Source organism: Vicugna pacos, chromosome 4 (assembly GCF_048564905.1).
Source record: "Vicugna pacos chromosome 4, VicPac4, whole genome shotgun sequence".
In the NCBI taxonomy this organism is placed as follows: domain Eukaryota; kingdom Metazoa; phylum Chordata; class Mammalia; order Artiodactyla; family Camelidae; genus Vicugna; species Vicugna pacos.
Window position 1 is genome coordinate 46,230,206 of NC_132990.1, and position 21,945 is coordinate 46,252,150.

Genomic DNA, 21,945 nt, shown 5'->3' on the forward strand with positions numbered 1-21,945 from the left:
CTTTCCCCCTGGTAGCCATAAGTTTGTTTTCTATGTCTGAGTCTGTTTCTGTTTCTTAAATAAGTTCATTTTGTGTCCTTTTTTTTTTTTTTAAAGATTCGACATGTAAGTGATATCATATGGTATTTTTCTTTCTCTTTCTGGCTTATTTTGCTTAATATGATGATCTCCAGGTCCTTCCATGTTGCTGCAAATGGCATGATTTTATTTTACTTTATTTTATTATTTTTGTGGCTGAGTTGTATTCCATTGTGTGTGTGTGTGTGTGGATAGATAGATAGATAGATAGGTATCTCACAAATTCTTTATCCAGTCATCTGTCCCTGGACTACTTTAAGAATTTATATTCCTGCAGACTGAGCTGCCTCGAGGCTCTGAAACTGTGTCTGCCAGCAAAGAAATGCAGCCATCTTCAGCTGTGTTCTTTCTGGAAGCACCCAGTCTATACCCCAAATTGCAGTTCAGCAAACAAGGTGGGATCAGCAGCCAGCTGAAGCAGAGAACACCTAAGATGCTAAGTCTTGCTTTCAACTAGGACAGCAAAGCAACTGTCGTCGTTTACAACTTCACAAATGATAAAGTTTAAAGAAATTTTTTTTAAAGGTGGGGGGATATATAGAATACTGAGATTAGTAATGGTTTGGGATGTCCTGATAGCATGTTTGGAAACATTTGACCTGTTGAATGTAAATGGATTGTTTCTAGCCCCCAAAGCCCTCTTAAAATCAGTGGCTTTTGAATATCTTTGACCATGAACCATACTAAGAAAAACATTTTAAAAATACCAGTTCAGTTCTCTCTCTTTCAATATATACAGAGGTCACATATATAGGTTGCAACACACAATTTTAAAATACTGCTTTAAATTATGCTATTGTGTTAGTCAGGGTTCTCCAGAGGAATAGAACCAATAGGAGAGAAAGAGAGAGAAGAGGAGATTTATTATAGGAATTGGCCCATGAAGTTATGGGGGCCACGAATCTGCCACCTGTAAGCGGGAGAAGCAGGAAAGCCAGTGGTACAATTCAGTCCAAATCCGAAGACCTGGGAACTGAGGGGCTACTTGTGTAAGCCCGAGAGTCCAAGGGCTAGAGAACCAGGAGGTTGATACTCCAGCTCAAGAAGACAGGAGGAAGGGAAAGGGATAAATTAAGAGTCTGGGATTAACGGGTACACACTACTATGTATACAATAGATAAACAACAAGGTCCTACTGTATAGCACAGGGAGCTATAGTCAATATCTTGTAATAACCCATGATGAAAAAAGAATCTGAAAAAGAATATATATAACTGAATCACTATGCTGTACACCAGAAACTAACACAATGTTGTAAATCAACTATAATTTAATAAAAAAAAATAGAATAAAAGAGGAGAGCTTGCCCTTCCTCCTTTTTGTTCTACTTGGGGGCCCCCAATTTATTGGATGGTGCCCACCCACAATGATGAGCATGATCTTAGTTTACTGAACCAAATGCTGATCTCTAGAAACACTCTTAACAGATACGCTCAGACATGCTTTCCCAGCTGTCTGGACATCCCTTGGCCCAGTTAAGTTGACGCACAAAATGAACCATCACAGCTATAGAATTTTTCAACTTGATTATGAACAACTTTGGCTTATGGAATGTCATTAACCCCAAAACCATATACATGAAAAATGGCGACACAATTCTAGTTGATAACGTCAGCACAGTTTATTCTTTGCACTTGTGGCAATGGTGAATTATAATCCCTGCCTTAAACACAGTTACAGTCCAAAATCAGTAGGATGCAAAGCTCTTCAGGGACTTTGCTGCATAATTCTTTGTTACTCCCTTCTCTGCTGGCCGTTTTCTGTCTCAAGTTTCCATATGCCTTATCAGGACCCATGTCCCATCACCCACATCCCAAGGCATCCCCCATCCTTCTTCCGCCCCATCCCACCCCCAAACCTAGAATGGTTTAACAAATAAAACACAGGCTCAGAGACAGAGGGTCCTGAAATGGAATTCCCGTCTGCCTCTTACTATATGACCTTGGGCAAACCACTCCTGTCTCTGAGTGTTAGTTTCCTCACCTATAAAATCAGGATAATAGCCCAGGTCTCTCAAGGTGGTTGCTTGGACTTAAAGAGGGAAGCTGAGATAACACAGTACAATACTTAAGACAGTACTTGGCTTGTTCTCTTTCCCTTCTTTGCCCAGGGCTTGATGAAGGCCCTCCCCTAGGTCACCAGGCGCTGGGGAATCACCATCCCACTACTACGCATCCTCGAAAATCATAGAGCAGCACAGATTCCCAGACTGTGTTCTTTGTAACTCTAGTCCCGTCATGGCCCAATACTCAGGGGCCCAAGAAATGTATCATCAAGGTGTTTCTTGGAGGCATGATAAATGAATATCAGGGGAAAGCAGGAATGCCCTCCCATTCATAGGCTGTTTCATACTCAAGAGAAAACACTGCTGGTACACATATCTTTTTGGAAGGAAAATGCAATTTGGGATGAGAGTACTATGACAACAAATAAAGAACAACATACAGTGGTTATTTGGGGTGGGGTGTGGCTAAATGCCCTGAGTTGCCCATTTAGATAATATAATAAGAAAGAAAGGCTAACTAGGGAGACGTTAATGGAATTAGGTCTCAAATACACTCTTCTTGAATGTCCCACCATCTCACCCAATGAATGTGAAGTTGTGCGTTGGAAAGACCTTGAGAAACACATAGACATTAGGAAGTCAATTAGACATTAATGAACTCTTTTGAGAAATGTTATCTGGCCTAGGAATCTTTTTGAACTGGGAACTTCCACTTTCCTTTCACATCATCTGTTTTATTAGCAATGGCCGAGGTCTCTCAATCTGTGAATAAGGTTTAGTGCGAATTGATGAGCCCTGGCTAAGTAAGACTCCTAATGGCTGTGGGTTGCTGGTCTGTGGTAGAAGTCAGACTCAATGATCTTTAAATTCAACAATTCCCTGTCTACTGAGGGACTCTTTAGGACCTCTTCTGTGTGTCTGTCTTCATTTGAAATCTTTTGTTTGAAATCGGGCCTATTTTAGAAAGACGGGAAAAAAAATCAAAATACAAAACCTTCATTTATGAGGAGAATGAAAGAAAAAAAAGAAGGGATTTTTCCTTCTAGATTTGTCTTTTTCCAGTACAGAACAATTAGACCACTGGGTAAACAGTCTTGGCTGCTCAGATCAGGCTTTAAAAAAACCCTCATGATTTATACAACGTAGTGTTCTTGGCCTTGCTATATACATAGACCAATTCTACCAGCTTTTACATCCTTGTGGCTCCCTTCCCCCACTGCAGCCATTTAAGGAGGAGTTCTATTTGGGAAGATAGAACAAAGCTATCTTTATGCTGTGAACAGTGTAGGGCTCCCAGGGGTGGGGGAGGAGTGAAGAGGAAGGAATAATGAACAAGGAGGAGAAGGTGGTACTTAGTTCTTAAGTTTTACTCAGTAAGAATTCTTTCTGTGTCATATGGGAGGCATACCTAGAATTTTCAGTCTATCAACTCTTACCTAATGTCTTCAAACAGATCCTTGGGAGCACAGTCCTCGTTCTCAGGAAGCATATTCACCTAGTAATACATTAGCAGACATTAGGACCAGCATGGACTAGAAGGTCCACAGTTACACTGGGCTAAAATTAGGAATTCTTTTCCAGGAATGAAGTATTCTCATTTCCATTATTCTTTTGAGTGGAGTATAGGCGACAAGATGGTTTGGGGAAAGAGTCGGTGGTAGTAGATGTTGGTTGTGGATGGAAGATGTTAATGCTGGGAATTTTTTATTTCCAGTGCAAAAGTGCCTAAGATGTTCCTTCTGTGAACCCCATCATTCACATTTTTTGAAAAATGTTTTGAAAGGATTCTGCATAGCCCTATAATCTCAGTAGACATCTCAAGCTGGATTTCATTCCACTGAGTTTAGCTCAGTGGTCTGTTCAGTTCTTCTATATGTAAAGGGAATCAGTAGGGAAACAGCCTCTTCAAATGTTAGCTTTCAGACCCAGAAAAGTACAAATTCTCTGCAATCCAGCAAGCCTTAAAGTGAATGGAATTTCTTTGGTGAAGTGGGTTTTTTTTTTTTTTCCAGCTACAACTCTTTCTGGGGCTAATGCCTTACTCATGAAACTCCAGCTGTAGACCTCTCACAGTCCGTCTTGATGGTATGTGCTCACCTGGGCCGTTGGTCCTTAGTAGGTAGACGTTTCCTAATTTCTTATTCATTAAGACTTAACTGTCCCACATTCATTTTGGGAGATTAAATGGAAGTTAAAAGTTGTTAAGCATAATTCATTCCTGATAACAAGTTTTGAATCAATATGTTTATTTGGATACAGCAAAAACATAGTTCTCTCTTAGGCTTTGAGGACATCAGGAAATATTTAGAAGTTAATTCCTCTTCTAGAGAGCAATCAGGATAGCTGGGAATCAAAACTCACACTTTAAGTGATGAGTACTAATAAAGAAAACTTTAAACAGTGCATGCTAAGGATCAAATGAGTGTTACATTCAGTGAGCCCGGTAAGAATTAGTGGAGCCATGTGGCTGGAGCTGGTGTCATGAAGGCTTTCAATACCCCACCAAGGAACACATTCTTTCAGGTGACACTGAGCCTTGGTGCTGTGCTCCTGGTATGGCACAACCAAATACTGATGTATTTCACTCTCATACAAATCAAGACTAGTTTGACTAGCAGGAAATGGCTCATATCTATGCAGTCTAAAATAAAAACCATGAGCATAGCTTCATGAAAAATAATCTGGCTATCAGACTAGGCCTGGGCAACTGTTTTTGAGCTTTTTCAATAATATTTTTTTCCTGCTCATCAATTTCCTCCACTCACTAGCACCAAAATTATAAAAACTAATGGAATGAATATTTAAGTTTAAAATTTCTATCCATTAATTTAATTTGGTCTGAAGTTGGTGAAGAATGGGCACAGGGAAGGCTGTCATTTTTGGATTTTAGCAGTGAATTACGCTGGCCCAGCTCCTGAAACACAGGCATCCCCTGAAGCATACTTTTGGGACCATTTTCAAACTCAAGAAGTAGTCAGAGGTAGAATGTCAGGTACCATGGCAGGTTGAAGGAAGATGCCTTTTGGCACCTTTGTGATCCTCCTTCTCATCATTGTCATCATTTTCTAGCTGTTGTTCCTGAGTTCACTGATCTAAGTACTTTATATATGAATTCGTTTATTCTTCACAATGACTCTAAAGTCAGTATTTTAATCACCTCCTGTGATGGCTAATTTTATGTGTCAACTTGACTAGGCTAAGGGATGCCCAGATAGCGGTTTAGACATTATTTCTGGGTGTGTCTGGGGGGGTGTTTCTAGGACAGATTAGTGTTTGAATCAGACTGAGTAAAAAAGATAGTCTTTACCAATTTGGGTGGGCATCATCCAGTGAACGGAACAAAAAGGCAGAGAAAGGGCAGATTTGCTCTTTTCTTGAACTGAGGCATCCAGCTTCCACCCTCCAACATCAGCACTGCTGGTTCTCGGATGTTAGGACTTGCACTGAATGACACCAGCGTCTTTCCTGTTTCTCCAGCTTGCAGACTGCAGATGGTGGGACTTCCCAGCCTCCACGGTCTTGTGAACCAATTCCTATGATAAATCTCCTCTTGTCTCTTTCTGTATTTATTTATCTTGTTGGTTCTGTTTCTCTAGAGAACTCTAATCAGTACACCTCCATTTCACATGTGGGAACACCGAGGCGCAGAGAGTTAATGGCTTTCCCCAAGTCTCACAGCTGGTAGGGGGTAGAGCTGCTGTGCAAGCAGCGTCCTTAGTTGGGATGCGTGCCACCTCTGAGTAGATTGCTGACCAGCCCTTTGAGCTAAGTCCTCACCTTTGGGTTTAACTGAAGGAGCTGGACCAAGAGAAACCCAGTTTGGAGTTGGTTGGGGTTCCTGCCACTCAGAAGCATCAGAAAAGCCCCAGAAGAAGAGATCTCTCAAGCTCAGGGACAGCAGTGGCCACACAGGAGTGGCATGTTTTTGGACAGGTGTAAGATTTGTCAGGACAAACCAGATCTGCTCTGGTGCTTCCCTGGCATTTTTTTCTCCACTTCCAGTGTTTAAGGAAATTGAAACAGCTTATGGCAAGACTTGTTCTTTCCCAGGTCCTCTCAGCCTCCTGTGGAGTTAGTTGGAGGGGGCAGGTGTGGGCTTTACCACAGGGGAGAATAGATGTTGGAGAATGTGCCTGCTAGCCCCTTCTAGGAGAGGGAATTTCAGCTCCCTCTCATCACAGATGATAACTCTAGGAGACTCCCTTTTGCCCTCCCACTCCTGTGTCCTTTCTATCCTCTTGGCCACCTCCCTCTCCATCCTCCATCCCCCCCCCCCAGTATGGGACCCTTGGACACACTTATTGAAGGATATCATTATGGTTCATTAAGATTAAGAAACTGTGTTCCATCTTTCTCTTTTTTGTTTCCTGCCATCCTGAAGGTCCAGGCTAGCTCTCCTGGTGCATTCTGAAGATACTTAGATTAATGAGATAAACAGGAGTGGGGAGCCTTCATTAGGAGTCCTGGCCCTGGACCCATCTTTCTCTACAGATAAACCAGAGATTGCCGATTAGGAAGCGGGGAGGCGTGGGAGCTTTGAAGGCACTTGCCGGCTAGTTCTTTCTTCCCTATTTGGCTGTTGTTCAGGGTGTCTGGTCTCCCCTTCAGCAAAGATCCCTGGAGGAGTAGAGAGGGTGGTGACAGGAGCTGGACCTCAGTACTCTTTCCTGAACTTCTAGTATCAGGAGGACAATGTTAGGTAATGCTAAGCCTTCAATATTAGCGACTGAGACTGGCTGAGGGAAGAGAAGCAAAGCATATAGTCCCAATAGAGCCCACAAATGGACTGGTTGTACCTTTGTCAATATTGAATCAAGAGCCATAAAATATTTCATCTTCTCTAATCCAATAATCCTACTGCTGGAACTGTGTCCCAAGGAAAGAGTTCGATGGAAGACAAGATAATTATAAGTATACCTGGTGCCCAGATCTTAGTTTATTAATACTATTATCCACAAATAGGTACCAGAGCTCCTTGGAGAAATTGTTCACTCAGATCTGGGGCAGGGAGACCTCTCATTCTCAGCAAGTTAAATGATGCTCAGAGGATGAAGAGTTTGGGGTGGAGAGGTTGTGACTTCTGCTTTGAATTGAGTTTGAGGTACCTGGAAGATACAGCTGGAGATGTTCAATGGGGGCTACACAGAATTGGATGTGGGTGTAGATCCATGTAGACATGTAAATATAGACATCGTACAAATGGATAACAGGGCCAAATAGGTCCCTGCATCACTTTGCAGAAAAATTCTCTCTGGTACTTGTTGAACATGCATATTTCTGAGTCCCACCTTGGGAAGCAGGACAAACTGCATTTTAAGGTGTTCCCCAAATCACTTTTTATGCACATATCGGTCTAAGAAATACTTACTCAAAGGACTGTAAAAATGCAAGGAGCCGTAGTGAGACTGAGAAGACAGAGGAGCAAGGGGTAACCCTGGATAATGTGGCGTGCAGAGCCAAGAAACAGTGTTTTTCTCCAGAGCCCTGTGTGATGTTGCTGAGAGGGCAAGGGAATTTCTGCAAGCATAAATGTAAAAAAGGAAACCATAAAAGAACAGAAGAATGTATAGGTAAAGTTTCGCCTGATCATAAGATAGAGAACTTTGTAAACATAAAAGCAGAGGAAGAAAACAAAGTCTTGCCACATTTGACCACGCGAACGTTAGCTTCAGCATGTCAAAAAAATCATGAAAAACATTAATATGAGAAATAGGAAAATCTTGTAGCATATATGATCAAGTAAAGTAATATCATCAAAATGAAACTTGTAAAATCCATTCAGGAAACTAAGAATAGCCTAGTTAAAAAAAAATTGAGCAAACACATGAATAGGTAATTCCTAAAGGAAATGCAATTGTCAATATATATGAAAAAATGAATATAAAATACATAGTAAAACAAAAATGAAATGCCTTTAAGATTCCACATACAAATGAGATCATGCAATATTTGTCTTTCTTTGCCTGACTTATTTCACTTAGTATAATGCCCAAAATGCCATTTTTAACTCCTCAAATTGGCAAATATTTTTACCAAAAAGTATAGTAACGCTCTGACGTAGAGAATTAGGAAAATAAAGTTCCTGACTGTTAGTAAAGTATATTTGGTGCAATTTTTCTGAAAAGCATTTGGATTTATATATCAAAAGTTTGAAAATATTCCTTCCCTTCAAAAGCAATTCTGCTTCTAGGAACTTACCTTTTACAGTTATGTAAAAAGATGTTTTTAAAAGTGTAAGTGAAATTATAAACAGTAACTGACAATGTCAGTTGGAAGGCAATAGAGAGCAGTACGGACTGCAGTAAAGTGGAAAGCACAGGCCCTATCTCACAGGGTCAGCTGAGTTCCATGTGATTGATTACCCTGTGACCCAGTCAAACCTATTTATCGGCTACCAATTTACAACCTTTGCTGTAAAATTTTAGTTGGCAAGAAAATGTTTATAATTGTTATGTGAAAAAAGTAGGTTTTGCAGTAGTAAATGTGTAGTAGTAAATGTAGTATATCATAGTATGATATTGAATTGGATAATACATGTATGTGTTTGTGTGTGTGTTTGCATCTTAATATATGCACAGAAAAAAAGCCTAGAAGGAAATAAGCCAAAGTGTGGCTTTATGTAGGTCTTATGATCACAGGCTATTTTAATTTTTTCCTTAATATTTCTGCATTTTTAGTATTTTCCATAACAAATAGATACATATTACTTTTAAAAACAACCAAACAAACCAACAGTTTATTTTGGAAACACGTAGATTCAGTTTTCGATGCTTAGGATGTTCTTAAGCACAGATAAAGTCCTCTCTAGCAGTGGTATTGTTGGCTCCTGATCTGAAGCTGTGTCTGGTAGCCTGGTTGTTGTTGTTGTTGTTGTTGTTTTTATTATTCTGTCATTTTTTTAAATATTCACTGGCTTTTGGTAACCCTGTGCTCATCACCATTGCCAAGAAGTTAATGGAATTGTGAGCCAGTGAGAGCTTACCCATTCTAAGTTTTGGAAGAGTTCTATTTCTTCATAGTTAGAGATGTACGCTTTAGGAAGATAACTATATAAATATGTACTAGTGACCCCAGACCTGGCAATACTACATTAGTTTAAACCGCAAAAATCCATGCACTACACTTTAATTGTTCAAATGTCCTTACAAAAACAGTTATGAAAAAGTCGCTGTTCACACTGGTACGCAGGGCAGTCTTAAACATAGATATGTTGGCTGCTCCCCCCCCCAACCCCCCAGGACTGGAGAACAACGGCTGATTCACACTTTGAAAGTCAGGCCAACAAGTCTAGAGAAAGCAAATAGAGAGTTGCAAACCTATGAGCGCTTTTATTCCTTCTGCAGATTTACAGAGTGAAATGGATGACTTTGCAATTGTGAAGGGGAAAAAGAATAGAAAAGAAGAAAAGAATGTGTTGGCTTTGTCTGCCAGTGGTTTGAGTAGTAGAGGGTTTTTTTTTTTTTTTTTTTTTTTGGATGAAAAGTATGCTCTCAATGGGCGCTCCCAGTTGCCTGAGGCGGCCTCTGAAAGCTCCTCTTGTCAGAGGAATCCGGGATAGAAGGAGCTATTGTCTTCCCAATCTAAAGTTATCACTCTTGCCTTTACCCTTTCTTTTGGACCTTTTCGTGTTGGCTTTATCAGAATATTTTAATCCAGACTGTGGTGACTCGGTGTAATTTATCTCATTAAGCCTCTCCTGTTTTCTTCTGTTTACATGACTAATATTATTATGTTTTATGGAGCTTATGCCAACAAGCCGCTCCTTTGTCCCATTGTTTCAGCTCTCAGGCCAAAAATCAACAAACCAAGTTTTATCTTTCCAATTTCGGACCTCACCTACTTGTCATTCAGTTTGTACAGGTTACATGAAGAGCATGTTCCTTTGAAAACAAAGCAAGGCTTCATTTTTATGACCTAAAACCAAACAATTACCTTTCTCGAAAGGTTGGTCATCTCTTTTTATGAGTATAGACTGGCAAAGACTCACCTTATGAGGGAGGAAAAAAAGCAGATACTTCCTCGTGGGTTGAAAGCCCAAAGTCCCCCAGCAATAACGTCCTGCTCCCTAACTTGTGTTTCTTCCATAGTGTATAGAATAGCCACGAAGCAGAGAACCTGACCACTGGAAGACACCTGGTCAGGTTATCTCATCCAAAGCCCTGCCTTTCAGCAAGACCACACCCAAGCCAGACAGTTGGACCAGAGGAGAATCAGCCTTGCTGTTAAAGGCATATGAAGGAGAGCCTTCACTGAACCGCTCACATATTTGAAATATCATGTCAGAAAATTCCTTCTCTAAAAAAACTAGCCTCGTGGAAGCTTTAATTGTCATTTCCTCAATTACTCTTTCTCTTTTCCAGATTGAAAATGACCAAGTACCATCCTCAGGGAATCAACAACAATTTAATGGGCAATAACTTCCTACAAGACAGTGGTTCTCAAACATTAGCACACATCAGAATCGCCTGGAGGCTTATTAAAAACACAGATTGCTGGACCCCATCCCTCAGAGTTTCTGATTCCTGAGATGGAGGAAAGCTTGAGAGCTGGCATTTCTAGCAAGTTCCCAGGTGATGCTGATGCTGTCAGACCAGGAATCCCACTTAGAGAACTGCGGATTCCAGGCACTCTAAAGTAGAAAGATGAGGCTAATTAAGAGACAGAAACAAGTGGATTAACGGCAAGTTAAGTTAACTGCTACATAGAAGATGCTAAATGCCTATCAGATACATTCTTTGCTGTCAGAGTTCAGTGAAGGGCGGGGAGGCTGACCACGAGCAGTAGTTTAGGATGCTAGCCCTTAACACAGGGAACTGTGGGAGCACAGATGAGGAGCGCAGCGTCTGGGTATAGGCAGAGAAGAGGTCAGGAAGGCTACCCACAGACCTGGAGACCTGCAGCTTAATTGCTGAGTTGACTCTTAAAGAAGGGAAGGTATCCAGACAGAGCAGCCTAGGCAGGTGCTCTTCCAGCAGAAGGAACTTGGAGGAGACGTGGAGTTTTTGTAGAATAGCAAGTCATCCAATTTTCTTAGAGCGGAGACGGCAAAGAGGTGGTAATGACAGAACTGGAGAGGTAGGAAGGGGCTAGATCGAGAAGGAACATCAGAGCTGGTTTAAGGAGTCTAGCAGTATTCTAACACCATTAGTTGACATAGAATATAAAGAACAATTCAGTAAGGCTCCACAAACATCAGAGATGAAAAGAGAATAGAAAACACAGCTATCCCCAATCTTTGTACTTCCTTCTCTGTAACTAGGACTTCTCTAATGGGCTAACTCTGGTTTCCAGCTGATGTCAGGGCCTTGCTAACCCTCTAGCCTACGTGTAGACAAGATTCCCTTTCCTTCTAGTCTAGTCAAGATCTTTTATAGTTTCATAAAGGGAAATTTGTAAAGACACTAGGCAAATATAAAACCAGAGTGAACAATAAAGTTGGGCCTGGAGGCTTCTAGCTCCATCTTTCACTAGCTATACAGCCTTGAGCATATTCCTGAACATCTTGTGCCATAGTTTCTATATTCAAATAGAGACCCAGTTCCCTAACAAGATCCGCAAGATCTTACATGGTCTGGTCCCTACCTGCCTTTTTCAGTCTCATATCCACTCATATTTTCCACTCCAACTGCAGAAATCTTCTTTCAATCTTGTGTTTGTCATGCTCCCTTTGACCACAGGGCCTTTGCACATACTGTTTCCACTGTCTGCAATACTCTCGCCTCCCTCTTCAGTAATTACTACATTTAGATGTAAGGCTCATTCTTCCTAGAAAATCTTTCATCTTCCTAAATAGGTAAAATCCCTCCCAGTATAGGCTTTTTTAGTAGGAGGAACTTATTTGATAGCACTTAGTGTTATTTGTGTAATTGTTGGCTTAATGTTTCTCTTCTCCTAGACCAGGGGTCAGCAAACTATAGCCAGCTTTGGCCTGCAGCCTGTTTTTGTCAATAGAGTTTTATTGAAACTCAGCCACTTAATGACATATTATTTGTGGCCGCTTTTGGACCACAGCGGCAGAGTTGAGTAGTTGCCGCAGACTTTATGGCTCACAAAGCCTGAATAATTACTCTGGCCCTTTGCAGAAAAAATTTGCCAATTCCTGTACTTGACTATATTCTCCGTGAGAGCAGGTACAGGTCTGTTTTTGCTTACGTATCTTCACCTAGCACAGTGTGTGCTCCATGGAAGATGCACCGTAAATACAAAAATATTAGTAAATGCAAGAAGATGTTTTCAATGCCTATTTTACTGGAGTGTGGAAAGGGTTAAATAAGATACTATATGTAAAGAACCCAGCAATAGTGTGCCTGAAACACAGCAGCTGGTTGATAAATGGTGGCAGTTATTATTATTCTCAGTCTTTCCTTAGTACATTTTAGTCTTCTCTCTGGGTCTGGACCTCAGCTGTCCCCTGGCCCCAGGCTGAGTTGTGTTCCTGTCCTTCACCTGTCCTATATCTCTTGTCCTCAGGCCTTTGCTTCATGCATGAGAAAAGCATTTCTGTTTACATCCCCAGGATTCTTAGCAACGTCTTCACTCTAGAGATTTCTTTCTAGGATGTTCAGTCTGAAGCATATTATTCTCAAACCTTGTCATAGCCTTAGGGTGACCCTCCTTTAACCTGTCCCCTGGGGCTTAGTTTCACCAGGGTCATCTAACTGATAGGACTTTCATCTTATTTTATGGCCACCTCCTTCAGGGACAGCAGACAATTTCTTCTCTTCTAGTTTGACAGGAGAAGCTATAGGAGTGGAGGCTTGGGAGCTGAACCTTTGTGGTTTCAAGGTAGAAAGCTGTTCAGCCTGGACACAGGCCCACCTGGTGCAGGACCCAAAGGGAGGGGGTTTAGTAAAACCGGAGGTCAGCAAACTGTAACCTATGAGCCAAATCCAGCCCACCTCCCATTTTTCTGTGCCTCTCACGCTAAGAAGGATTTTTACCTTTTTAAATGGCTGGGGGGAAAATATCAAAAGAAGAATAATATTTTGTGATGCATGAAAACTATATGAAATTCAAATTTCAGTGCCCATAAATAAAGTCTTGCTGGAACACAGCTGTGCTCATTCAGTTACTTCTATAGCTGCTTTCACGTCACAACAGCAGAGTTGAGTAGATGGCATCACAGACAGTAAGCCAAAGATGTTTACTGACTACCCCTTTAGAGAAAAGATTTGCCAACCTCTGAGTTACACTTTTAGCTTGAGCGGTGACAGTGACTTCGATCTGAGCTCATCAGAGCGTGTTCTGTGTTCAGTGTTGCATGGCCTCTACAAACCCACTGGGTCCCATCCCAGGGTGCAGCTCAGGGTGCGGCTGGGAGAGAATGTGTTCATCAGATGGGTTAGTTGGAGGAATCATTCCTGAAGGAGGTGGGAAGGGACGAGATAAGAGAACACAACAGTCTGGTTCAATGCTGGTTTTGCCACTTAAAGCAGTGGGAGCTTGAGCCAGTATCTTACTTTCTCTAAGCAGCAGTTCTCATATTTTAAAATCTGAATAATTATACACTCAAATATATAGTGATGTAGTGAGTACCAAGTAAGCTAATACACACAACAATGCCTGTTGTGCAGTCAGCACTCAATAAATATTCACTCCTGTTACTACGTTTGGCTGGAGGACACCCGTGGAAGAGTTGGCTTTGGAGAGGAGAAAGCCATCTCAACTTAGTGCAGCGCGTAGAACAGAGTGGAAAAAATAGACATTGGAGACAGACAGACCTGGATATGTGTCACTGCTGTGTGATCCTAGGAAAGTTGATTAACTTCTCTGAGCTTCAGCCCCCCATCACCTCCTTTATGTAACTCATATGTCAAGTGGGACCTTCCTACTCTTTGATTTAGGTAACATTTCCTTAATGGAACCACCTGTCACCATCTCAGGTGAAACACATGGAGCTTCTGTTTCATCCTTTGCCAACAAGCCCATTGAGAAAATTCTTTCAGCATTCTCTCTGATTCTTTCATGAATTTAAATTTATTGGAGATTTGAAGTTACACTTCTGAGAGTGGGTCAGATTGTGGCTCACACAGTCTTTTTCTAAACCTCCTGCTCTCCTCTTGCCTCTACCTCCCTTTTTTCTAAAAGAATAAATTTTCTCTATCTCCTAGTAAGCAAAATAGGGATAATTATGACACTCTCACAAAGTGTTTGTGGGAATTAATCGAGGTAATGTATCTGCCAGCTCCTGGCATGCTGACAGCATCCCCACCCCTCTGGATTCTTTCTTTGGGATTTGAAGAAACAAAGAGAGAATTTGAGAGCGATTTTGAGGTGGGGGTGAGGGTTGATAAAGCAGCCAGGAAGGTCATCTCCTTGACCATTACCCTCCAGTGAAGTTGAAGAAGAGATTATTTGCCAAGAGAAACTGGGAGAGGTGGAGGGACTCGGGGCGGAAGCCAGACAAGTCTGGTTTATCTTGGAGCCCATCCAAAAGGGTTGAGTTAGTAAAACAGCAGTTCCTCTACATAAATCCTTCAGGTTCTTGAAAAATATTATTAAATCACTCCTGCATCATAAATAATCCTAATTTTATTAATCTTGCCTTTCAGGCCAAGGCGCAGCTCGTGCAGGGCCCCCTCTCCCGAGCATGCAGCTGAAAGGGGAAGGTCCCCGGGCAGGGGGGCCGCGCCCGCACTCTGGGCCGAGTGTGTTAGGTGGCCTGCAGTTTAAACTGGCCTTCCCTGATGTGTTCCAAGCGCTGTCAGAGTGGAGCCTTCTTAATCATCTTTCCTGAGGTGTAGGACTCAGAGTGGGAGGCTTACTGGCAAGTTTCTGCGTGCAGAGGCCTGGGAATTCTGTCGCTTGTCTCCTTGGACTTGTCTGATGTCCCGTTTGCATTAGTATTCTTTTTATTTTTAAACCGCAGAGGGTTTTGTTTTGTTTTGTTTTTTACTTCTTCCGAAAGAGCTGATAGATGGCCCTCTTCCATTTTGCTGTGGGCCAAGGATGCTTCTGCCCAGTGTTGTGAAAACAAATGGTTGTGATTAATCAATGCCAAGTTGTATCCTATACCTTAAGAGGCCCTTGCTATCCTCCCTAACTGCCCCTGCCCACCTCTCTCTCTCTCTCTCTCTCTTTCTCTCTCTTGCATTTTTCTAACTGAGAGACTCTCATAGTTTTCCTTTCAAAGCAAGAGTTGAAGAGTTAGCAATACCTGTCGCTATTATGTGGTGGTGTTTGGGGCTAAAAAAAAAACACTAGGAGTTCAGCAAGCAGGTTCAGTTCCTGTTAGTCCGCTGTGTGTCTTCTGACAGAGTCTTTACTAAGTGTTTTGGCTTTATGACTAAATGTCTTCCCCAAATATAAAAATAATTTGTGTCTGTGTGTAAAACATGGAGACACCAAAAAGTGCATAGAAATGTAAACAAAAACCGTGTGTTGAGTTCTTTCACCCTCGGATACCCCACTGCTAACAACCTGATGCATTTCCCGGGACTTTTGCTTTCTCTGCGGGTGTGGGTACATAGTTATCAAATGTAGTCCCATTGGACACACAGCTTTGAAGACTGCTTTTCTACTTACATTTATTTCATGAGCATTTTCTCATCAGTAAAAATTCATCAAAAGCAACCTTCTTAATGGCTGTATAGTATTTGTACTGCTTGCTGCCCCTGACTTAATCATTCTCAGATTGTTTCACACGTAGTCTGGGTCCAGTTTTCCACCATGTAAATAATGCTGCAGCAAGCTTCTTTGTACCTTGTCCTTGTATATCTGAAAATTGCCGTGGAAGGTACTCCTAGAAATAGGATTACTGGGAAAATAGAATCCTGGAACCTCACTTAAGTCTTCCCTGACTTTAGTCAGCCCAAGGGGTTTCACCTTGGATCACAAAGTGTTTAGTAACTAAAAAAACAATAGGACTGGCTAATTTTTGCCTATTGGTGGTTTCATGGCATGCAGCTTGGAGACAATATAATAAAACGATGTGTCATAATTATGATTTGGAGATAGTCCAAGGGGATAATAATAATAATAGCTAACATTTATTGGGTGGTTAATATGTGCTAGGCTCTGTTTGAAGTCTTCTACAGATATTAACTCATTTAATCTCACCACAACTCTGGGAAGTGTATGGTCTTATTATCCCCATTTTATAGATGGGAAAGCTGAAGCCACAGAGGCTTTAAACTACAAGGTAAGTGGCTGAGCTAGGATTCAGGTCCAAGCATTTTGGCTAGGAGTCCATGCCCTTACCCACTTGATGACCCTGCCTGGAAATAACCGAGTGGGTAAGATCCACAGCCCCCTCCTCCCCCCACATGCTAAGGCTGAAGTGCAGCTGGAAGGGAGTGGGGAGTCCACTGCGCACTGCTGAGTTACAGCCCTCCTTTCCCCAGCTCTCATTGCCCCATTCACTAGCTGTGCATCTGCCTGGGGGAGGACAGGAGAGAAACCAAGCTGCAAAGTGCCCGGTTCTGTATCTGAAAGGGAAGAGGAATGTATATCAGGGTGGTCTCAGGAAGCTGCTTATTCAGGAAGGGAGGAAAGAAATAAATGAAAATAACACAGCTTCAGGGTTTTGGCTTTTTTGTCTTGTTTTCGGTTTGGGTTTGGGCAATCATGAGCACATTAGGCCTCCCTAATAGAAACAGCGTATCCCTGACTGTTTTCACCAATTTGGTTTCAGTGGCTCCCAGTCATCTGCTGGTGCAGCGGCAGAAGTGAGCTGCAGAGTAGGAGATACTGGAGACGCCGGTGACCGTGAATCCTGGAGCAGGTAACTAATCATTTTTGATCCTGTCCACTGCTGAGCGCCTGGGTTACAAATGACCTCCAGGCAACTGTTCAACGTGGATGGTTCTAAAGGTACCTCGTTGTGGAGAGTGCTGCCTAGACTGGAGTTCTGATTAATGGCCCTTTTCTTTTGTCCCACCTCCTTATGCTTCCTTAAAATAACACTGGTGTTACAAAAGACTACACAGGGCATTTCTATTTAGGTGAGGTCAACCAGCGCTGGGGTGAAACAGAACACAGCCACCGCAGCAAAACACAAACACAGAGCAAATCTGTCCTGCTTCACCTGCGCACTGGCCAGGTTCCTCGTAGGGAAACCCAGCCAGAGGAGTTCCCTCTGTTCCCACTGGCTCAGGATTGAAATGTGGAAAATTTCTGAACACCAGCAGTGACCCAGGGCAGAAATGATTCCCCACAACCATTCATGGATGTCGCCGGCAGAGAAATCCTCCTACAGGTGTATGTCTCTGCAGTGGGGGACCCCAAACAGCCAGAAACTTGTTTTCAGTTTCTGCCCTGCCCGGATCTGGCACATAGAGGCATTCAACCAACGTATGCTGCTGAATTGCAGTGGGTTCTACTGAGTTGAAGTGGATAGAATAGTAAGAGGCAGAAATAGAGATGCTTTTTCCTTTTATTTCAAAATAAATTTAATTGCACTAATAATAAAGGTAGTAATGACAGTAAGAGTTACCATCGTTTCCTAGGGGCCAGGCCCTGTTACAAGCAGTCTCTCCTTCCCCAAGGGATAACCTCTATCTGACTTTTAACACCAGAGGTTACTTAGCGAAGGGAAATTTTTAATAGGGGGAACATTATCAAAGTTTACCCAGAGTCCTCAGTTTCCCTGAGTGCCTCTGGAATCTCTAGTTGGCTTAGTTGCAAAAAGAAGCCCTAACAGCTAAAAGGCAGTAAAGTAAGGAGTCAAGTTCACATTAGGAATTAGACCTCAAAAAGCAGAAATGAAATAAAAAAGATTAATCATTGAGTTCGGTCTCCTTGAGGTCTCATCAGCCTGATCTACTTCCTTTGTTGCTATAAGACCCTGCAGTGCCCTTTCACGTAATTGTGAGGATGCAGTGGAGAGGGGTGGGGGCAGGAGACTGGGGTACACCTACCTAAGCCAGTTTGTGAACAAACGAACAAGCAAGTTACGGGGAGTCCATGGTAGTGTTTCATGTACAACTAAAAACATCCAAAATGCCTTCTGCCTTCTAATATTGTGTGTGTGTGTGTGTGTGTGTGTGTGTAATATATAAAGAATTATATGAGGTATACTGTTATGTGTAGAAGTCTTGGAGCCCTCCTCCTGAGAATTCTCCCAGGAAGTTGGGGACTGGGAGTGGCAGCCATGCTCGTGCAATGTGGCCCTTCCCCCTGCTGATTGAAGGGACCAGTAGCAGACATTGGACTCAAGACCAGCCAGTTAGAACCTGTCTCCCTGGAATTTATCACTGGAATGAAAGGATGCTAGTTGGCACAGGGTGGTCTCTTAAACCAAGAGTGTACAACTCAAGAGCTGTGTTGCTGCACTATAGGCAGCACAAGCACACAACACCTAACTGTAGAGAGAAGGGAGCAGACGTGGGAGACAGATTAGGGTTATGAAGTAAGAGACCGGAGAAGAAGGCAGAAGGAGATGGAGAGGTGACACTGGAACAAAGTAGCTGTTTTGGCTTCTGCTGGTTTTTGTTTAGTTCCTAGTCAACCCCTTGTGAGACTCGGCTGTGTCTCTTCTTCTGGGGCACCATTGGCTACTCTTGAATGTTTATACTTCAACCTCCACTGTTTTGATAATGCTAACTTGAAGGGCTTCTGCTCCTTGTTGTTGCAGCAACTATAGCTGTGTAACAAAAACCACCCTCAAAATTTAGTGGCTTAAAATAAAGATACTTATTTTGCTTAAAAATCTGCATTCTGAGTAGGGTTTAGCATGGACCAGCTTTTTCCACTACCACTTGGTTTCAGCTGGGGCAGTTTGAAGGCCAGGGGCTGAAATTGTCTAACTCTTACCTGTGCCTGGCCTGGGAAGACTCAAGCAGTGGGGGACTGGAAGAAGTGGGACTATGTGGAAATCTCTCTATCCATGTTTAGTCTCTTTATCATGGTGGCTTCGAGGTAGATGGACTTTCCCCTGGAGGCTCAGGTCCCAGAGACAGAGGGCCAGGTGGAAACCATATTGTCATTTATGACCTAGCTTCCAAAGTCATGCAGTGTTATTTCCACCTCAGCCTGTTACTGGAGGCAGTTACAAAGAAGATCCACCCAAGCTCAGAGGGCCCTTGCCTCTCCATGAAGGAATGTTACCATCACATTGTGAGAACATGTGGCTGGAATGTATATTAATGTGGGCATCTTTAGAAAATAGAATCAGTCATACTTGTAAACAAAAGAACCTTGTTTAACACACAGAATAATCCTTAGAACTCAAAACATATCAGAGTTCCCAGAAAATCATCAGTGTTGTGATGGAGAATATGCTGATTGGTGGATACAATGAGAATTCTTTCTTTTTTTTTTTTTCCAATTCTGAATTAATGAACATCAAATTTATCCATAGGTGGTCTCACTGGGTTCTACCCCAGAAGCGGCATTTTCCAGGTGACTTGTCTCTTCAATTCAGGATCTTATCTTCTTTTTGCCATGTAATTAGGAGTGGATCAAGTTCAAATCCCTTGCTGTTTGTAGTGAAAGGTTTCTGGTCATTTGGTTTTTAAATGTCATTTGTAAGTACATCCTTTCTTGCTTGGTGAATGAGATTTTCCCTCCAACTGGACTCTTCTCATACTTTTTATAAATAATGATCTAGGTTTTCAGGGTCCAAAATATTCCAGAGCTGTAAAGCAGGCACGGCTGAAAGATGTGTTAACTCCTTCAGGCCTCCAAGGTGCTATTTCAGATCTTATTGCTTCATATTCCATAATGGAAGCTTGAGCCTTATTGATGGCTCTTCTCTTGATTGTGTGTGCAGGGTGAAGGCCAGGATTGAAAGAATTGGTGACCTGGAACAGGAAGCTGAATTAACTCTTTCCACAAGGCTTCAAAGAAGAGATTTTAGTCTTACAAACTCGAAAGCCTAAAAGATACTGAAGCTTCCAGAATAAATCAGTAACTAAGACAGTGTTATTAGATACAGTAATTACTGGAGTGCTAAAATCCTTGTTGATGTTGTCTGAAAATAGGTACATTCTATACTTAATTTATAGCAACATTTCCAATACTGTACTAAAATGAAGTTAACTATAAAAATATGCACATTCTATATGATTACATATAGAAAACTTCAAATTGTCATCTTTTTTATTATTGATAAAGGTCACTTGGGTTTGTGCAAAAATCTTCAATTTATGGGTTTGGCCTGCTATTTGTTATGTGGAATAGAAAGATAAGACCATTGATGGCAAGTTTTAAAAATTCTACCTATCATAAGTAAATATTTATGAATATAGGGGCAGCCTGAATAATAGGTATATTTTGGATTTTGTACAACTGGTAGTCTGATAAATATTTAACAGCCAGCTCTCCAGGGCCAGCATTTGCCAGTTTCTGTAGTGTAAATATTTCCACCATGGCTGATCTCACGCTACTAACATAGCATCACAGAATGCAGAATTGGGAGGAGATATGCTCAGTGGGCTCTTGTGAGCTATATGAGCCAGTCCTGCACACCACTGTTAACAATTTTGGGAAAGCTAGTTGGATGACTCCTGGATAAACCTTGTTATAATACTGAAGGGAAAAAAAAGACAAATTTTAGATGCAGCAGAGATATTTAATGCCATTGAATCTCTGTTTACTCTGCCACATTTCTCATTGACCAAAGGACTGGGAACAGAGATGAAAGTATTTAAAAGTTGGTAAGCAATTCTCCAGCTCTCTCTTCCCTTGCCACTGCACCACTGCAGTAGGGGAGGCACATAGTCCCAGTGATGCAGATACAAGATGGTAGAAACTGTATCAACATGGTTCCATGAATGTCTGTGGCGCTCAAACCCCATATACCAACATTGGATGGATTGCATGCTTCAGTTAGCAATTGATGCCCAACAAGCCATCCCATACAGAATGGCTTAAAGCAACAATTTATTGTTCTGTCTCACATTTCAGTGAGTTGGTTGGGCTCCACTGGGCAGTTCTGCTCTTCTTATTCAGGGTTTCATGTGATTATACTCAAATGGTGGCTGGGGCAGGAGTCCTTGGAAAGCTTGGCTGGTGCTGAACTGAGGATGGCTTCTTTGCTCAGGTCTGGCACCTAAGCACTCCTCCACAGGGAGTCTCATTCTCTAGCCATCTGCACAGGGCCTCTCTTTGCAGTAGGGTGGTCAGCCTTCTTATATCATGAGTGACTTCAATTGCAGAGGCTGTCAAGATCTCCTAAGGATTCTGTTACATTTTCTTGGTTAAAGTGAGTCATGGGATCCCTGTAGACAGAGTGGGAGGTGACTAGACAAGGGTGTGACTACAAGGAGGTAAGAGTCATTGGGAGCCCTCTTTGGAAACTAGCTGCCACATACCACAAGTAAAAAGTAAGCCTTTGTTATGTTAAGCCATTTAGATTTCAGGGTTAATTTGTTCCCTTGGCAAAACCTAATCTGACTAATCCAGAAATTGGTACTGTATTAGTGACGATAAGGTAGACTGTGGTGCAAAAATAAGCCTCCAAATCTTAGCAGCTTAACATATGGGCCTTTGGGGGTCTGATGGCTCTCCAGTGGTGACTCAGGGGTCTCGGTCACCAAGTGATGACTCAGGCCACTTGCATTTTGTTGGGACACCATCTGAAACCTTCCAGCACACCTGGGCAGGAGGAAAGAGGGCAAGAGGAACTCATGGCTGTTAAGTACCTACTGGCCAGGACTAGTCATATGCCTCTTGCCCCAACTGTAAGGAGGCTGGGAAGTTTAGAGGAACACATAGATATTTGGTGATTAGTAAATGTCTCTGTCATAAAGTTATATGGAGCTCTTTGCCTCTTTTGTTTTTCCTCCCTTCCCCTTACCTCATCCTCTATAAGAAATCTAAGAAAAAGAGAGAATGCAGAGTGGAGCGGGAGAAGGAAGGAAACATACCAGAAGGAATTTATAGGATGCAAAATACCACCACTAAACTATTAACAAAACTAT

General features: G+C 42.1%; 1 protein-coding gene across 3 annotated transcripts in view; it reads left to right on the forward strand.

Annotated features, from left to right (window-relative positions):
* The first annotated feature begins 3,410 nt into the window (after window positions 1-3,410).
* The window catches only part of LOC107033502 (spermatogenesis-associated protein 31D4), a 145,240-nt gene continuing 126,705 nt past the window's right edge, over window positions 3,411-21,945 (forward strand). For all 3 annotated transcript variants that reach the window (XM_072959652.1, XM_072959653.1, XM_072959654.1), the window contains exons 1-3: window positions 3,411-3,428; window positions 4,096-4,168; window positions 16,716-16,805. The gene's annotated coding sequence lies outside the window, so the exon portion shown is untranslated. The remainder of the gene's footprint in view (window positions 3,429-4,095; window positions 4,169-16,715; window positions 16,806-21,945) is intronic.